Raw genomic sequence first — 14,155 nt, 5'->3', positions numbered from 1 at the left:
AGTACACAGCCCTTCTGGGACAAGACAGCTGCAGGATGCTCACTGAGTCCCCGCTGCAGGGTGTGCTGATGAAGCTGTTCAGGAGACACAGGGAGAGAGCTCCTCCCTGACCTCTGCCTCCTCTGGGAAGAACCAGCCCTGCATACTGAGCCAAAGAAAGCCTGGCCTGCCCAGCTGTGCCCCTGCCGGCCCCCACAGCACGCCACACTGCAAAACCACCGTTACCTGCCACGGGGCCGGGGGCTGCCACCTGCCACATGTTCCTGAAGCTAAGCATACAGCCGGTTTGACCCGGAGCAGAGGGGCAGTGATGCGGCACCCAGGAACCAGGGAGTCAGCGGTTGTTCATTCTCCCTCCATTCAACAACCGCGGGCGGGGCTCAGGCTCCTGGCTTTCTGTGTGTCGCAGTGCCCAGCAGATGACTCTCCCTGCAGGGCGTGTGTGGCATCCTGCCTCCTTCCCTTGACTCGGCCTCTCCCCCTGCCCACCCAGGTAAAAGGTTCGCAAGGAAGTGCAGAACACTCCAGCAACTCTCAGATAATCCCCACAATTGGCCGGGCGCAGTGGCTCACGCCTGTAATCCCAGCATTTTGGGAGGCCTAGGTGGGCGGATCACGAGGTCAGGAGATTGAGACCATCTTTGCTAACATGGTGAAACCTCGTTTCTACTAAAAAACGCAAAAAATTAGCCGGGCGTGGTGGCAGGCGCCTGTAGTCCCAGCTACTCGGGAGGCTGAGGCAGGAGAGTGGCGTAAACCCCGGAGGCAGAGCTTGCAGTGAGCCGAGATAGCGCCACTGCACTCCAGCCTGGGAGACAGAGCGCGACTCCGTCTACAAAAAAAATAATAATAATAATAATCCCCACAATTAACTGGCAAGCGGCCCTGCCCAGCCTCGCAGTGAGTGCGCGGGACAGGAACGTTCGCTCGGTGATGTGGGCAACAACCCCAAGCAGGACGCCAAGCGACCGGTCGCCCGCTCTCCAGCTGCCATGGCGACACCAGGCCCAGCAGTAGCCTCTGCAGCCCCCTCCAACCGGGATCCTGCATAGGCCCCGCTGCAACCACCCCCAGCCCCACCACACCCACACGCATCAGGCACTCCTTTAAAATACATCCCGCCCGAGTGTTCCCACAATGACGCGGACGCCAGGGGGCGACCAAAGGGAAGGCTGGTGGAGAAGAGCACCGGGATTCCTCCTTGCAGTGGGGGAAGCCATCTGCTTCACCTCTCCCACCTGGGAGTCCTGCTTCCTCCAAGGACAGGGACTCGGGGTCTGGAGGGGGCGTAGCGCATCAAGGCTGCTCCTGTGTCCCTCTCCCTTCAGGAGTGAGCCACGCCTCCTTTCCTGAGTTCTCCCTGTGTGCCAGTTGGCCAGGTGGCCATTCCAAAATAAAGAAGGGGCTTGGCTGCCGAGGGCAGTGGCCTGGGTTGAGACCCGGCTCTGTCACTGACCGGCTCCGTGGCTCCAGGAACGCTTCTGAACCTCCCTGTGCCTTTTCCCTCACCCACGGAGACCGCAGGCAACGCTGCAAAACTCAAAGCAGACCGCCTCAGCCTGCAGGCCTTCCCTTCCCGCCCAGCCTACGCCTCCCAAGTGCTCAGCAAACACTCGCGGTGATTCTTATCCCTATCTGGGCAGAATCCTCGGGGACCGACTGGGGGCAGCTTCCTTGCCCCATAGTGGCATCTAAGCAGCAGGCAGCTGAGCTGGGGTAGGCAGGTGAAAGGAGCAAGGGAGGCTGCTGAGACCAGAAAGGAGCAGAATGGGGCAGGGGCAGGATGCAGTGAGTGCTGCTCCCCAGAGACCAGCTGGCCCCCAGTACCCCTGCCCCACGCCACAGTAAGCCGGGGTGCAAAAGGATGTGACAAAAAGGTCTTCTCAAAACAGGAGTCAGCTAATAAGACAAAAAGCAACTAACGATCTACTAAAACAAAGACATGGTAGCTGAGTCATTCCACATTTGTCAAAACCCATAAAATATACAACATGAAGAGTGAACCCCAATATGTTTTAACTATGGGCTCCAGTTAATAATAATACTGCCCCATCAATGGTAACGAATGTACCACACCAATGTAAGATGTTAATAATGAGGAAACAGGGGAAATGGGGTGAGGGTGTACAGGAGAACTCCCTAAACTTTCTGCTCAATTTCTCCATAAACCTAAAACTGCTGGAAAAAAAAATTAAATCTATTAATTTTTTAATATGGTGGTTGATTCATTCAAAGGGCTAAATGTGAGAATGGGATACCATTAAATGGCCAATGGGTAAAGGGAAGATGGGGCTACAGGATTCTCCCAGAATACAGTGCAAGCCAGACCCTAGGAAGGAGCCCTGGAGGGGAGCGGGTTTCTCCTGACGCTGGTGAGGGCCATCAGGCTCTGGGTACCATCTCAACCCCGCTCATCACAGTCCCTCTCTCTCCAAATTGAGGAGTGTTCATGAGAATTCTCAGGATTTTAGTTATTTACGGTCTTTCCCCAGTACTGCTTTCCTGGGGGTTTGGAGGGAGGGCAGGGAGGATGGGAACAGGAAAGGAAACGTTAGTAACCATGCCACCCTTTGCCCTGGTCCCTGGCTTCTCCCAGGCTACCACATTTCCCACCTCATGGCCTCAGAGAGTCCCCCTCTCTCTATTCAGCTGTTGGCAGAGAATTGCTTTTTTGCTAGCTTTCCCTTTTTTTGAGAAGTGTATTTCTTTAGAATGAAGCCTTTCAGAAAGGCAATTCAGCATTCTCTATCAAAAATTTAAATAGGCATATCCTTGTGCCCAAAAACTCCATTTCCAGGAGGACTCACATGTATAAAAAATGATGTCTGAAGATTTTCATTGTCACAATCTTTTAAAAAACTGGAAACCTAAGTACCCATAAATAAGAGAACGGTTAAATAAATGACGACAGAGTTCACGTGCTGGAAGAGTCAACGGCGTTTTTAAAGAGGCAAGGCAACGCGCACTACAGTGAGGGATCTTACAGGCCTGTTTTTGAGGGAAAATGGTAAGTGAGCTACAGCGAGCACACGTGTGTAGATCCCAGTTACAGGTCCGTCAAGATGGCTAGAGAATACACACACTGCCCAGCCCATACACACACGCAAAGGCACACAGAAAGGGGAAACCCCCAAAAGGCTTGTCAGCCATGTCCTCTGGGGAGGGGAGCAGGGAGAGAGGTGGGAGAGGAGAGACAGGTGGGAGCAGAGGGGGCCTGGACATTTTACTTTATTAAAGATATGTGTACTGGTTGAGTGTTTCACCAAAATGCATCTAATATTCAGCAGCATTATAATCAAACCCACCTGTGTGCCTTTGAGGGTCTCCTCTTCTAGCTGGGGAGATGTCGGCACTGAGACAAAATGACCTGTGGGGAAGGGTAGACTGCAAGGGGAGGAAGCAGGACTTCCCAAATGGGCCGCCACTCTGGGCATCAGGAGAGGTGGCAAACAGGCTGGTCTCCCCCAGGAAGGCAGCCACGGGAGCGGAGGAGCCAGCCTCCCACAAGATCAGGACGTAAGCACGCCCCAGGGCACAGCCAGAGACACCCAAAACACAGGAGGCGGTGCTGACCCAAAGGAGGGCAGGACCGGGGAATGTGCCGGCCAGGACAGCCGGGGGTGCACAGGCGGGGGCAGTATTAATTTGGGGAAAACAATCATTCAGTTTCATTCGATGAGTAGTTGACGTGCAAATGTGTGTGGCGGGGGGGTGTGGTGTGCGTGTCAGATACAGAGTATGTGATGTGGTGGGTAGTGAGTGTGTGGTGTGTATGTGGTAACTGTGTAGTATGGTGTGGGTGTGTGGTGCATGTGTGTATGGTGGGGGGTGTCCTGGAGGGTGTGGTGTGTGGAGTGTGCTACGTATGGTGTGTGGTATGTGGTGTGTGTGATGTGAATGTGTTGTGTGTGTGGTGTGTGTGTGGAGTGTAATGTAGTGTGGAAGAGTTGAGTGTGTGTGTTTTGTGTGCATGGTGTAGTGTGTGTGGTATATGGTATGTATGGGGTGTGTGGTGTGTATGGGATGTGCATGGTGTGTGTATATATGCTATTGTGTGGTATGTGTATAGTGTGTGTGGTGTGTATAAGATGTCTGTGTGGAATGCGGTGTGTGGTATGGGTGCTGTGATATGTATATAGAGTATGGTGTGATGTGTGTATGGTGTCTATGGGGTGTGTGTGGTGTGTGGTATGTATGGAGGGGTGTGGTGTTTATGGGGTGTGTATGTATGGTATTATGTGGTGTGTGTGGTATGTGTGGTGTGTGTGGTATGTATAAGGTGTGTGTGGTGTGTATGGTATGTGTGTGGTGTGTATAGGGTGAATGTGTGGTGTGTGAGGTGGGCATGGTGTGTGTGAGGTGTGTGTGGTATGTGTGGCATGTGTTTGGTGTGTATGGGATATGTGTATGGTGTGTGGTGTGTGGTGTATATGGGGTATGTGTGTGGTGTGTGGTGTGTATGGGCTATGTGTGTGGTGTGTGGTATATATGGGGTATGTGTGTGGTGTGTGATATATATGGGGTATGTGTGGTGTGTGGTGTGTATGGGGTATGTGTGTGGTATATATGGGGTATGTGTGTGGTGTGTGGTGTGTATGGGGTATGTGTGTGGTGTGTGGTATATATGGGGTATGTGTGTGGTGTGTGGTATATATGGGGTATGTGTGGTGTGTGGTGTGTATGGGGTATGTGTGTGGTGTGTGGTATATATGGGGTATGTGTGTGGTGTGTGGTATATATGGGGTATGTGTGGTGTGTGGTGTGTATGGGGTATGTGTGTGGTGTGTGGTGTGTATGGGGTATGTGTGGTGTGTGGTGTGTATGGGGTATGTGTGTGGTGTGTGGTATATATGGGGTATGTGTGTGGTGTGTGGTGTGTATGGGGTATGTGTATGGTGTGTGGTGTGCATAGGGTATGTGGTGTGTGTGAGGTGGGTATGATGTGTGTGGTGTGGTGAGGTGGGTATAGTGTGTGTGTGATGTGTGTGTGGTCTATATGGGTTAAGTGTGTGGTGTGTGTGAGGTGGGTATGGTATGTTTGTGGTGTGTGGTGTGTGTGAGGTAGGCATGGTATGTGTGTGGTGTGTGTGGTGTGTGTGAGGTGGGTATGATATGTGTGTGGCATGTATGGGGTATGCGTGTGGTGTGTGTGAGGTGGGCATGGTATGTGTGTGGTGTGTATTATGCACACACATGCACACCTGTGCACTGCAGATAACAGGCAGGCCGGCAGCCCGGGACACACAGCGATGACGAGCTCAGCCAAGGCCAGGCTCAGTTGGGGAGTGGCCAGGCCCCCATCAGCTCAGAACCCTGAATGCACGAAGAGTCCAGGAGGAAAGAACGAGCTGTGTCCCCATCTCCACCCAAAGCAGCTCTCACAAAGGGGCTGATCAGGGTCGTGCAGCCCAGGAATCCTGGGGAAGATATTTTCTGTAACTTTTCCTGGGCAGGGGAGGTCTGGGGTGCACGGGCAGGACCAGTCCCTTATGGGCTGTGCAGCTGAGCGGGGCAGCAGGACCCGGGACATGCACTGCACGGGAGGAGGAGCAGCTTGTAGCACAGCCACCTGAGCTGCAATCTGGGTGGAATATCCAGCCGCACTCTCAGGCCCCATGGGCGTCACAGAAGAACAAAGGCACTCCAACAGGAAGCCATGTCCAAGATGGCCCCAAACCCCCAGCCATCCTTCAAACTTCTGCAATTCTGAATCCTTCATAGATGAAGGTCAAATAGACAGTATTTTTGTATATACAGATCTTCTTCCAAAACCTGCTTTCCCTTCAAAAGTCACCTAATACCATTATGCTCTCATACACCAGGCTCGGAGGTGAGCTGCTTCCCCAAGGTCTACACCGCAAAGCAGCCCCTGTGAGGGCCCCTGGGATGAGCAGGGGGAGCCTGACCACTCCCCTCTCCTCTCTCAACTGCAGCACTAATGGAAAGTGCAAGGAGAACATTTCTGACCCTTCCATTAGGAAACATGTTCGCAGAATTAAAAAGCAAATAAGTCATTTTCAGACTAGACGCAATAGAAGACTAAAATATTTTTTAAAAACCCAATGTTTCACCTCAAGGACTTCCACTTGGAGGGAGAAATAGCCTGCAGTTGGCATAATTATCCAGGGCCCCAGTGTTCCTAGAGGGGTGTGCGTGAGTGTACCCCACTGGCCCGCAGCCTGTCACTGCAGCCCAGGACAGGAGGCTCTAGGGAGGGGCCGAAGCTACTCATTGACCCAGATGTCAGACCAGAGCAAGGACTATTCATGAAATAGAATCTACCAAACTGGCTTCAAAGTCACCGAATACAATGAAAGAAACTCGGTGACTGTAAGCTACAACTAGTAGAATTTTTTTTAATTTAAATAAGTGCTAACATTCTAAAGACGGTGAGACCCACAAGTGGGGGCTCCCTTTGTCTCATGTGCTGCTATGGCACCAACCCCTAAGCCAGCACCAGCACATCCTGGGGCACCGCCAAGGATTTCCTGAATCCATTCAGACCCTGCTGTGGAAAGACTGGAGGTCAGCAGACTGTCCCTTTCTACCTCCTGGTGGTGGACTACAGGAAGTAGACAGGCACAGATCCCAGGACAGCTTCCCAGGGAGTGGCTTGCAAACCTGGGCCCAGAGGATTGAAGTCAGAGACCCTAGGATCCTGGGGGAAGGGACAGGAGGTAGTACTGTGGCCTGACAGGTCCCGGAGCTGGAACAAGGCGGCAGGTGCAGTGGTGGGCACGGGCCACTGCTGAGCAGCCTGGTGGTCGCAGCAAGGTGTGAAAGGGCACCAGGCCTCCAGATGCTGCCCCGCCTGCTCCTCGAGCTACTGTGAGGACAAACCCAGCTGACAGATGGGAAGGCCCTGGTGTCACACACAATCAGCAAGGATCCCTGTATCAGGAGGGGTGGCACATGCTTTCACCTCAGCTACTGAGCAGCCTGACCCAAGCCAACCCCTTTTGGCCCAGAAGTTTTTGCACTCAATCCTTGCCCATCTACGACGGACACAAACTGTAGTGCAGACACATGCTGCTTTATATACGACAAAACGCAATGGTCCCTGCCCCAGATAGTGCAGATGCATGAAAATAACTAGAATATTAGAACGCAAGCTCCTTGGAGCAACAAAGCCCTCTGGCTTGCCCACCGCAGTGCCTAGCACACAGCAGGTATTCAACAGGTATTTGCTGAATGATGAATGAATGGATCAATGGATGTCTTTAGAACCTTTTCCTTATAAACATTTAAATGTGTGCTTTCAAAGTGAATATACAAACAAGGTACTCAAGGTATCTGCAAGTAAAACACCTAGGGAAAAAGAACAAAATAATCAAAATCAGGAGACATTAGGGTCCTCCTCTGACATCTCTGCAGCCTGGAGGATTGCTCAATAACAGTAGCGGGGTGCCTGCCAGAAATGAGGCCAGCTCCTCTCCTGCCTCCAGGGAACCTGAAGAGTAAAGAACAGACACAACCTCTGGAGGGTGCTGGGCTATGTCCCCAGACCTAAGCTGTAACATCCTGTAACAACCAGGCAGCCATCAGGACTCCCCAGCCTGAACCCCGCTCACCCTGCTGCTCCAGGAGATAAGTAGCCAACAGCTAGAGCTTGGGGCTTTTATGAGCTCCTTGCCTTAGCAATGCTGTCTGGGACTGGATGTGATACCCAAATACAAGATCCAGTCCTGATCATCTCCCTTGCATATTCTAAAACTCCTCCTCAGTGAGGCCACAGTTTCTGCATTTCAGATTTCAAAGCACAAAAGGATAGATCTTTGAATAACCCACATGTCCTAATCCATAGTATATTCTCAGAAACACAAAGTCTCTCCTCTGGCCCTTCCTTGAAATGGCCTGACTCTTACATGTCACAAAATGGATGGGAAGTAGCATCTCCATGACCCAAAATATGAAAACTGGAAACACTTCCTGGTCTTCCAAATAGCAATAAAAATTATTTAATATAATTTCATATTAAGCCCATTTAATAGAAGTCAAAATATCTCAAGCACGTATGCTATTAGAGGGAACTGATATGAAACTAAAAATTCAAACAGATACAGCAACATAAATAAAAATGAAAAAGTGAAAAAAAAATCACTTCATTGCTATATAGGATTTCCGAAGATGATGCTCTTGAAATCGCTTTTAAAACAATATGTTCCAACTTCCCACTAATCCAAATTACTCTAGTGACGTCTGGCTTCAGCAGCTCACTGCAAATATGCAGCCTCATTATTTTACTTGGAATGGTAATAGCGAGGAAGCATCTATTTCCATCCCTCCATCACTAAGGCTAACATAAACCTATAATCTGCACTGAAACTGTTCCACTTCTGATTAGAATCAGAAACACTTCCAGATGGGCTCAGCACAGCCAAAGGGGGACTGTCCTACAAGGCCACGGTGTAGGGGTGGCAAAGGAATCATGGCAGCAACTACCTTTTGTTTTTTAAAATGTGAAACATTTCTGAATGGCTTAAGCAACATCTATTTAATTTAAAAGCTCTATTGAGATGAACAAAGAAAAAGAACACATGCTCAGCTCCAGAGACATGTAAATGAGATTGGGGGACAGAAGGAAGTGCATTAATTCCCTCCACGACCCCTGAAGAGCAGCAGTGGGTCTGAGCATCCTATCTCCAGGAAGCAGGCCAGCAGGCAAGCCAGCTGCCATCTCGTTCACCCTGTGCGAACCACAGGCTCCGTCCCCAAAAGCAGGCAAATGACTATCTTATTTGTTCAGGGGAAGCAAAATGGTCCAGGGTTGGTAGCCGAGTTTTCTTCCCAACAAGACCTAACCGCTGTCATCTTTCTCTGGGACCCAGCCTCCCTGAATAGAGTGAAAGGCGGCCAGCAGAACCCAAACTGTTCCGCCACAGGCTCCTCCCCACAAAGCACAGCTCAGTGCAACAGAGTCCCCAAATCCAAGATGCAGAATCCACAAAGAGAAAACCTTCTGCTCCAGAAGGTACTTACAGGAAGTCAAAATAGTCAAAATTAAAATCACATCTTCTTATGGTTCTTTTTTCTAACATAATCCATTATTTCTTACTGCAAAACCTAGAAGATGTTTACTATTTATAACCAGAAATAGTTTCTCATAAAACAACCATAAAATGTAAATTATTCAGTGACCCATCTCTCTGGAAAAGAATAACACCGTATGAAATTGAGGTACTGCCCCAAAAATCAAGACAATGGGCCCTGAAACTCTAAATATTTGAATTTTTAAATAACTTCATATCAAGCCCATTTAACAGAAACTATGTCAAGCAGACACACTATTAGAACTGATATGAAAATAAAATTTCAAACTGACACGGCTGTATCAAAAATAAATGAAAAGAGAAAAATCTCTTCATTGCCTTTTAGGATTTCCAAAGATGATGTTAAGCCCAGACATGGTTCTGATCTCCAGGAAAGCAATTGCTGTGGTACAAAAGGACAAAGGTTAAAAGAGAACGGTGGGAGCTGTCTTTCCCAACTAACCCAGGCAGTGTGACACAGAGGCTTTCGGCACAGCCCAGGGTGCCCAGGACTGAAAACTCCTTCACCACCCCCTCCATGGGTGGGAAATACTCGGATCTTCATTCCTGTGACACAAGACCTTGAAGGTTGCTGAAAAATGCTGGTCCCATCTGACTGGGGCAGCATTTTCATTTATTGCACACCATTAAGATTTTGGCAGGAATCATTGTGCTAGATACCATTATCCCACCAATCACTGAGCACTTTTCATTTCCTGCCCCTGGTGCTGTTGGATACCTTACGGCAAGCTGCCGTCCCTGCCCACCCACCTGAGGACAGAAACCTCCAACCCTGCTTTGCCAGGAAAACTGACCAGCGTGTCTGACAGATGGTCAGTCCTTTGCTGTACATGGCCCTAAAAAAAGGAGACAATTCTTTTACTCAGACCAAAGTAAGCAAATGCTGAAAGGGCTTATAATGAAACATCACATTCCCCAATCTGGACTTCCCCACTCCGCTGGCCATCCTTGTCATTATTTCTGATTTTAATTCTACCAGTGGCTGTTTTCCACCTCTCTAAATAATGTTTAAACTCTCTTTCTGGGTATACCAACTTCGGATAATATTTATTGGCATCCCATTATGAGAGGTGAGTTTTGCAAGCCACGACCTCCCCAGCTCTGGTACAAGTGACCAGAGGATCGCACCAGCTACTGCAGTCACGCAGAGGGGCTTTCCATTCTTAGCAAGAGCACTGGGATAAAAGAGATCCTTCTAAGAGCTTCCACCTAACTCTGGGAACACAGAAGCATCCTTTAGAAGCCCTGTGGTCACACAGCCTTCAGGATGGATACAGGCTCTTTTCTTAGCTTTACAAAGCCCCGGATAGGCTGGCACTAACGTGGCATGTTGCTGCTGCACTTTGGGGGCAGGAACTGGCTCCTGCTCCAGTTTGCATCCTCTGTGCCCAGCACCTGTGCCCAGCACCCAGCTCGATGCAGGATGAGTAGGTAGCTTTGGCCTGTCCACCCAACCCTCACAGAGGCGACCAAGATGAAGTCCTCATTGGCTTCTTGGATTCTTTCTACTGTGTGAGATATTCTCGATGTCTGAGGGATGAACCACAAACAAAACATGGTCTATCCATACAATGGGGGCAGTAGTCAGCCCTAAGAAGGAAGGAAGTTCTGACGCACGCTACAACACAGATGGGCCTTGAGGACGTCACGCGAAGTGAAAGAAGCCAGTTGGAAAAAGATAAATGATTGTATGATTCCACTCACACGTGGCACCTGGAATCGTCAAATTCACAGAGACAGAAAGTAGAATGGTGGTTGCTGGGCGCAGTGGCTCAAGCCTGTAATCCCAGCACTTTGGGAGGCCGAGGCGGGCAGATCACGAGGTCAGGAGATTGAGACCATCCTGGCTAACACGGTGAAACCCCATCTCTACTAAAAATACAAAAAAAAAATTAGCCAGGCATGGTGGCGGGCGCCTGTAGCCCCAGCTACTTGGGAGGCTGAGGTAGGAGAATGGCGTGAACCTAGCAGGCGGAGCTTGCTGTGAGCCGAGATTGCACCACTGCACTCCAGCCTGGGCAACAGAGCAAGACAGTGTCTCAAAAAAAAAAAAAAAAAAAAAAAAGGAAGCAAAATGGTGGCTGCCGGGGGCTGGGGGAGGTGGAAGGAGGAGTTAGTGTTTAATGGACACAGAATTTCAGATTGCAAGATGAAGAAAGTTCTGGAGATGGATGATGGTGATGGTTGCACAACACTGAGTGTATTTAATGCCACAGAATCATATACTTAAAAGTATTTCAGGTGGTAAATGTCATGTTATGTGTTATTTATCACAATTTTTAAAAACTAGAAATATTAAGATATCTTTGATGTCAGATGCCAGGAGAGCGGTGTCAGGCATCTCACCAGCCGATTCTCTCAGAATGTTTCCTCTATTGTGTAACCAGGAGCCTGAGGTATCCCAAAGAAAAGCCCCAGTGTAAAATCAACAATAACCTCAGTGGGCCTGGTGCAGTGGCTCACGCCTGTAATCCCAGCACTTTGACAGGCGGAGGCAGGCGGATCACGAGGTCAGGAGATCGAGACCATCTGGCTAACATGGTGAAACCCCATCTCCACTAAAAATACAAAAAATTAGCTGGGCATGGTGGCAGGCGCCTGTAGTCCCAGGTACTTGGGAGGCTGAGGCAGGAGAATGGCGTGAACCTGGGAGGCGGAGCTTGCAGTGAGCCGAGATTGCGCCACTGTACTCCAGCCTGGGCGACAGAGCAAGACTCTGTCTCAAAAAAAAAAAAAAACAAGAAAACAAAACAAACAAAAACAATAACCTCAGTGGAGTGGCTCCATCAGGGAGTGACAGGGGCATGACTTACTATTGGAGGACAAGGCAGGAGTCAGGGAAGATGGCCCACGCCTGCTTTGAACTGTAAGGAGCATGCAAAACCTCTTATCCAGGCCCACAGGGCTGCCCTGTCTACAGCACAAACAGCTCAGGGACAACGGCTCGGGAAAACCCCAGGGTCCAGCCAGGTCACGGGCACAGGCCTGCACTCACGGGGTACTTCACAGAGGACAGAGGTGCACTGCAAATGCGTAAGAGGATATTTTCACCAATGGTAAAGTGGATTTTTAAATAACACTAAGGTTTTTAAACAGATTTTAGAAACGAAAGGGTTCCCCCTGTATATGTCAAGAACCTGAGTTTCTTTCTGAAACTTGGGCAGGCCCCTTTAAGTTGGTTCAAATAGAAAATACACCAGCAGCGGCCACTCCCCTGGGGAAAGGCAGACTTTATGGCTGAAAGGGTCGCCCAAGCGCTCCTGGTTTTCAGCATCACACAGAGTGGCTCAGGTGCCCATTCATTTTATGAGTCAGCCCAGGGAGAGTCCCCACAGATTCGGAGTCATATCTATGATGGGACGCAAGCTCTACACTTCCCAAGCATTGATCCTGAGGTTGATCAGTCCTGAGCATTGATGTCTGCAAAAACAAATCACTTAGGTGCAGAGACACCGCAACGACCATCCCGCTGGGGGCTCCCGCCTGATTCCTTCCACATCCTGGCCAACAGCTCTGGCCAACTGGGGAGCCCACGGACAGCTGCTCTGCCTGGCTCCTGCTGAAAGGATGATTCTAGTCAAAGGAATATAGAAGAAAGGTTAGGGGGAAAATGAAAAAAGAAGAGGAATGAAGAGGTAATGGCCCTTTAAGATAACAAAGTCTTACCAAAAGCCACAGTAACTTGTACGGTAGATATCGGCACAAGAATAAAGCAGTAAATTAGAATGGAGAATCCAGAAACACAGGAGAAACACTCAGAACACAGCAGCAACTTAACCCATGACAAATCTGCCAAAAGAGAGAGGTCAAAGTGGCTGACTAGGAAATTAGGCTGGAAAACTGAATACTCCTATAAAAAATCTACATCCCCAACTCACACCATATCTAAAATACATGTTAGACTGAAAAAGAGATGTAAATGTAGAAAAATCTGGACTATCAAGTATTAGCAGAACATGCAGGAGGGTGCTTATATATATTAGGGTAGAGAAACCCTTTCTCTAAGTAAGATACAAAATTCAGGGTAAATAAAGCAAGCTTGATAGATTTAACAATGTAAAACTTCCAAATTTTTGCATTGCCAAATATGTCTTTAAAAAAATCAAAGGACAAGTGGCATCTGAGAAAAAAATATCTGCAATATATATAGCAAATGAGGAATAACCCTATGTACCAAGAACACCTATAAATCAACAACAAAAAAAACCTTCACAAGTCATGAGGAAAAGAGGCAAGGATGAAAAAGAGAATTAGAAGGAGAAATTCAAATTAGTATCAAGCACACAAGAAGCAGCTTGTTGTCATTCACAATTTTTACAAATACAAAATGAAATAAGCTATCACTTTATACCCACACGACTGAATGAAACCACAAAGACTGATCATGTCCAGAGAGTGTAGATGTCCAGAGAGTGTCAGTGGGGACACCGCTGCCCCACACACCAGCATCATTTAAAATGGTCACCACCTGTCCAGAGAGCAACTTGGCAATATCTGTTGACACTCTGAATGCCCAAACCATTCAGCCCAGCAAGTCCACTTCTAGGAACCTATGCTACGGAAACAACCCCACGCAGACGCGAGTTTAATGTACGAGACTCCACATGTCAGCATTTTCCATAAGTGAGAAAAATGGTAACAACCCAAAAGTTCAATAAGTAAACGGTCACATATTGTGCAAGTGTCAGAGAGAATAATGCTGCTTCCAGCTTTATCCAAGTCCCTCCAAAGGACATGAACTCATTCTTTCTTATGGTTGCATAGTATTCCATGGTGTATATGTGCCACACTTTCTTTATCTAGTCTATCATACATTCTGCACGTGTATTCCAGAACTTAAAGTAAAATTTTTTTAAAAAAGAATAATGCTGCTATGCACAACGGACAAGGGATCATGGCTAAGACACACGGCTGGGGGATCGAACTGCAAATCTTATTTACAATAGGATCTCATTTTGTTGAAAAATACTTTTAAAACATGTATTTGTGTAAAAGACAAGTAAAATATTTCCACAGACAGAAAAAAAAAAATGGGAGGAGTCTCCACCAAATTGTGAATAATGATTATCCTTGTGGGCACTGAATGGGGCAGTGGTGAAACTTGG

The sequence above is a fragment of the Pan troglodytes genome, chromosome 16 (genome assembly GCF_028858775.2).
Source record: "Pan troglodytes isolate AG18354 chromosome 16, NHGRI_mPanTro3-v2.0_pri, whole genome shotgun sequence".
NCBI classification, from domain to species: Eukaryota; Metazoa; Chordata; class Mammalia; order Primates; family Hominidae; genus Pan; species Pan troglodytes.
The sequence above is the reverse complement of the archived record's forward strand: the minus strand, read 5'-3'. Positions refer to the sequence as shown.